This window comes from Falco rusticolus, chromosome 11 (genome assembly GCF_015220075.1).
Source record: "Falco rusticolus isolate bFalRus1 chromosome 11, bFalRus1.pri, whole genome shotgun sequence".
In the NCBI taxonomy this organism is placed as follows: domain Eukaryota; kingdom Metazoa; phylum Chordata; class Aves; order Falconiformes; family Falconidae; genus Falco; species Falco rusticolus.
The window spans coordinates 25,446,377-25,452,376 of record NC_051197.1 but is presented as its reverse complement, the minus strand read 5'-3'; positions in this window follow the sequence as shown (position 1 = coordinate 25,452,376).

The following is a 6,000-nucleotide window of genomic DNA, read 5'->3' as shown; positions in this document are numbered from 1 at the left end:
TCTGCCCTCTCAGCTGCTCAGATGATTTGGTGCAAGTATCCTGTTAGTGAATTAAAAGGACAATTCAGGATAACTTACATTTCTTACATCACTCAACTATGTATTTTACATAAGTACCTTGAAACAAACTCTTCACATTAAAATTTACAAAACACTTGCCTACCTTCTCAAACACATGCCCTTCCTCCACTCAAAACCTTCTGAAACTTTAGCATCTCTATATAATAGCAGTTAATTGCTCAATTTGCAGTTACCACATCACCTGCTTACTGTTTAGGACAATCCCAACCAATAGGGATTCAGTACTGTAATCAGCAGCAGGTGCTAAATGAGCTGTTAAACCCTGTCTGCAGTGGAACAGGAACTGTTACTTGTCCTAAATTAGGCTACCCTTACTCAGATTACCTATATGGCTAATTTTATATGTGATGTATCTCCCTCCAAAAGTGTGGCATGTTTTTCCTGTTAGTCTTTCTTTATAGTATTCTCTAAAACACATTTTGTCTATTTTCAAACACTGCATTTCATTCACAAGCACATATCCTTGGCATGCAAAGAAAAAAGTGTTAAACTTGAATGTACAGAGCCCTTTGGCATAACACCATCATTAGAGAACTAGAGAAACCTAAACCAGCCGTTCCATTGAGGAGCATTAACGAAAAGAGAACTTTCTGCTTGTAGTCTATATTCCCAGAAGAATGGCTAACTGCTGTTCTTTTTAAGGAACTGAAGAGTTGTCATCTCTGTGTTGCTGTTGCACTGATTTGTAATCACTATTGGCAAAAGTAGAAAGCATTACAGAATCTGTCAATTAATTCAGTGTAAATTTCCAGTAACGACAGGCCAGTGGAGAGTCCTGGCCAAATTTCTTCTGAGTTCAGAGGAAATTGAGGAGATAAAAAATTGATAATCTGTCTTTGTTTTCTTAATAGAAGGTGCACCAGAGGATGGCTATCACAGTTACTCTCTGGAGAAGCTGCCAAGTAGCAATGGTTATGTGCTGCACTTCAGGAAATCTGTGCCAAACTTCTCAAAAAAACAGGTGCCAAAAGTTAGATTCATATCTCTGTTTATGCACACAGTGTTATGACCTGCATTTGATTAGCTCCCATGAACTTTGGGTTGTAAGCCTGAATCACAACTGTGCAAGGTTTTAATTAGATATTCGGTCACTCTGCCCTTTCTTAAATTCCAGCCATTTACTTGCATGCTTATACACAAAGCTGGAAGCTTAGGTCTGAGAGACCTTCCCAAGCTAGTAACAGATAACTACCCTCACAAGGCAGCATAAAAAATAATTCCAGCAGGAGAAGCCCATTGCTGAAAGATTGGAGTTTAGCAGGTAACTAACCATTGTGCACAATGCTACATTAGTACTGACCGGTAACGAAGTGATTTTAAAGAGCTACTGTGATTTCCTCATTACACATGACTGCTACATGTCTCACCAAAGGCTTGTATAGTTTTGTCCAAAAATGGTGTATTAATTTCCAGTAATAGTTCCACATCCTCAATACCAGTATAAGAAAGAGTATGGAACAAAAAGTGCATCTGATGCCTACACAAATATTTTCTTTCCAAATCTTATTAACACTTAAAAAATACCTTGTAGACTAATTTCCAGCATCAAGCTAGGAAACAGTCTAAAAATACAACAGAATGTGAGATAAGGCCATTTTTCATTAATTTTGTGGTTCAGTACAGTTTGCACTGCAGCTTTTTCAGATTTATTGCAGTTTCAGCTCAGCTCAATGTATTGTATGCAGAGGAAATCTCTCACATACAGGGTGATTCGTCCAAGCCATACCAGATGGGTAAGCAGAATTTTTTATACCTTTCCCTGCTTATCGTTTACATAAGTCAATATCAGTCCAGTCTTTGGTAGTATTTGGTGCTATTCACAAATACTGCACCTACTCCTTAAGTTTCCTTTTCACTACCAAAAGGAAGGCAAAAAACCTCTTCCTGTTGAGTGAAAAGAAATTGCTTTGCAAGAGCACAGTAATTCCTACAGCCCTCCTTTTACAACATATATTTCAATGCTATGTAGCAAATCCTGGCATTATAAAACTAACCAATTCATCCTCAAAGGGACTGCTTGCCAAATTTAACATATCAAAACTTGCCTCCTGTTTCCTATTCCCCTCTGAACATAGACGTAGTTGAAAACAAGAAGTCATGGTACCCTGAAAACCATGTGATACCCAGTATCTTTCCTGACCTTCTCAATGTCTCTTTTCCTTTTTCTCCTTCCCACATTTCTCTATTACCAGTCCTGTGCTTTGCAGTTATGTTCTTAAATTGAATTATCTCCAATTTTTATCTTTCCCCTATTAGAAGAAGGGACAGTTTGTATCCAGCTATCTACCCTGTTCTTTGAGATTTCCTTTCCTATTGCAGGAATGATTCAGCTGATAATGAAACAACTGCTGAGACTCCACAACATAAAGCAGCACTTTTAGTTTGCCTTGTTATGATATGCTGCAAATCTTGATAGGGGCTCAGGTGCTGGCAGCTGAGTTCTCCCTGCAGCAGGCAGACAGCGATAGGAACTTCTGCAGCTATCCAAGGAATGAAGTCTCTGTTCTTCAGCTAGATTTCATGGACATTTTTCATGGACTTTTACAGGATTGCAGTAATTCCATGTTTTTCTCATGAGTTTGCTAGTAAAGCTAATCATAAGTCAACATTCCTGCTAGAGGAAGTCACTCAAACCCTGACTGTGTCTTTCTATGAAAGACTTCCAGCCTCATTACTGGGAACTGAAGGTTAAATAAATATTTTTGTCAATAATGTAAAATATTATTTTATGCAATGTAAGACTTATCAGACAAGTTTACCTGGAAATACGGCAAATGTTTACAATGTGATTAATAAGGAAAAGCCAGGAAACCACAAACAGGAAAAAATGTTACATTGTATGGGTTAAACAAGCCCTCTGACTCATTCTCTGAAAGTTAAAAGAGTAAGCACATTTCTTTTCTGGCCACACGAATAATACAATTGCGATTAGACAAGTAGAGGGTTGTAATAAGATGGTTTCTCCAGAAGTTGTTCATTGCAGTCATCAAAAATACCAGTGAACAGGTTGCATTAGTGGCTCAGTACCCCTATGGCAACGATCATTTGTTAGCACTCTACATTCAACCCACAGGTTAAGGTAATGTTAATATAAATCGGCAAATAAGTACCCTGAAGATACTTGAGCGGGAGAGCAGCCCCTCCAGCTCGGGCGTGGGCCCTGCCCTCGGGCAGGCCTGGCAGTGGGGCCTCCACCTCTGCGCACTCTCATTCTGATCTATGTCTGAATAAATTGCACTTCATATTGCCCAAAACACACATCCTTATCCTTCCCCAGCTTGTTCCTCCATAGAAGTTTTTAAATGGGTAAAGTCAGAATATTTTTGCTGGTATGAAGTTCTCCCTCCCCGGTGACCTTCCCCCCAGTGCAGGCCTTGCCCCGCAGGCCGCACAGCAGGAGCCATGGGGCAGTGCGGAAAGCAAGGCAGGAGGGCCAGGATGGCCAGGGGGTCTGCGGCAGTGAGGGGCCAGGCCTCGGCGGCCTGTCAACTGACCTCCATATCCTCAGACATCAGAGGAAAGCAGGCAGCCATGTCTGCTGGCAGGCGGGCAGAACCCCAGCCAGCCCTGCCCAGCACAGCGAGGACATGCCCAGGAGGTTGTTCTCCCAGAAATGGCAAAGCCCACCGGGTTCCTTAATATGCTTTTATTTGTCATGGGGCATACAAGCAATTCCCACCCTAGACAATGCTAAACTGTGAATACTTGCTCTCATTAAGACAGAAGAAACATTTCCACCACATCCACTCTTGCTAGTACAGAAGAGCACCTCCTGCCTACAACCATCATGTCCCTTTCCTATTAGTTTTGTTTTTTTTTTAAATCAGTTTCCTTGGTGGCCCGCTCCTTGAATCTGGCTTATTGCTATTTTTTTTTGAATGCAGCCCAAGAATGTCTCCTTCTTCCCTTGCCTGCCTGATGCTTCTGAATTTCTGAGCTCAGACACCAAAACTAAAGATTTTTTTTTTCCTCTCAAAACAGCCACCATCATGCACTTCATGTCCAAGAACCCTTTCCTGGGTTTTGGGTAGGAAGACCTCTCTGGCATTGAGCCTAGTGCTGAGTGAAGAGAACAAGCCAATGACTCCTAAAAATTCTTCATTTGCTTCCCCCGTTTACAGATAAACTATACAGATGTTAAGTAGGACCATCTAATTCTTCTTGTGAACATGACTTTGCACAGAAGAGTATTAACCTACCATCTTAAATAACTATCCAAAAAATAAACTAAGCTAAACAATGCTTTTAGTCTTCAGAATCGTTCCAGCATTAAAGAGCTGTTATTCAAAGCAATACCCCACTGAAAGAGACTTTTATAAAGCCTCTTCTTCTAGTTATGAGAAGAAATGAGGTTCAGGACACACAATGTCTCCCACAAGTACTATGCAGTTATGAGGGAAATGGAAGACAATTGTTTTGGAAACGAGACAACAGATGTCCTTTTCTGAGAACTGAGGCCTGGCTCCTGTTAGGAGAAGGTCCTTCTAGGCTTCTTATAAGCTTCCTTCTATTGCTTCTTATAGCAGTAATATGCAATAACTCTAAGTAGCAAAGCTATACAATAAAACACGCTTGGTTGTTAGCTGTCCTACACAATGAGAAGAAAATAATACACAACAGAAATAATGCATTTTTGAATTTTCAGCATCCCCATGACATCTATTTACAGCAAACCAACCAAAACTCCAATGTTTATACTACCAAAGCCAAGCCAAAATACATAGTAGAAACCAAATTATATAGCACTGTTTACATTCCCATAGGCACTGAAAACTTTCCTTGTGGGAATGTCTGCAAATAATTGTTGAGATTATTTACCTTCTGAGGCACCTCTTTCCTCTTTGAAATTAGTAAGCAAAACTTCTACACAATTGACCTCTTACAACTTTCACACACACTCATATCCCACCATGCTGGCACTTCTGCAAAGTATTGGGTAGCAAATTTGGTCTTGAGTTGTTCTTCTAACAATCTATTTCTAGTAAAAAAGATTTCCAGATATGGAGTTGAACTTATTCCTCTTGCAGAAATCCTGTCATGCTAGAGAGAGCCTTGAGAGGCAAGAGCACATCCATTGCAAGGTTAGAGAAGGAGTATTTTTCAGGTCATTCTCAGAATATATTTGGAGCAAAGGAAAGTAGATCAACACTCCTGTTGTTATTCCTTGCTTCTTTCCCAGCAAACTTGCAAGAAGAACCTTTGCTGGAAAAGGAGCTCCAGCAGCCATCCTTTCCTCTGCTTTTTTAAATCTTCCTCTGGTCCTGAGAAGGTTGATTCTTTTGATATCACACTGCAAGAGACAGGATCATTTATTAGAAGCAGTCTTCAGAGCCTTTAAGTATCATACTGGGAAGTTTGTTTTCCAGTTTTTCAATATGAGATTGGATTATTTAAACATCTTCCTGAAGTGAAACTGCTTATCTCTCTCTTAATTTTGGAATGCATGCAACCAAAATAATGCTAATTAGTTATCCAAAGCACCTTCTAAAAATGTAAGATGTTCTTGCCCCTTGGAGCTCATGCCTCTCCTGTCCCTTCCCAGGGACTAATGAAATGTGAGAACTTTAAAACTGGAAACTTTGCTGCAGAAGTGGATTGCTTATATTCTTAACAACCCCAAAACAAACTTGCGGCACCCTGTGTATAATAATACATACCAGTACTAAAACTAAGCTGCTGTCACTGAAACTTGACCACAGCAGGCCTCATTGCAACCACAAATCCTGTGCCATTGACAAGATGTGCTATTGAAACACCTGGTCTTTGAAACATATCCCTAATCTCGACTGTAGTATTCAGCCCATCAAGACAACCCATATAATAAGTATACAAAAACATTCATACCTTGTTGGACCCTGTCACCCAAGTTTTTGAGCCATGCAAAGCCCAGCAATAATATTTACAGACCCTAGCACTATC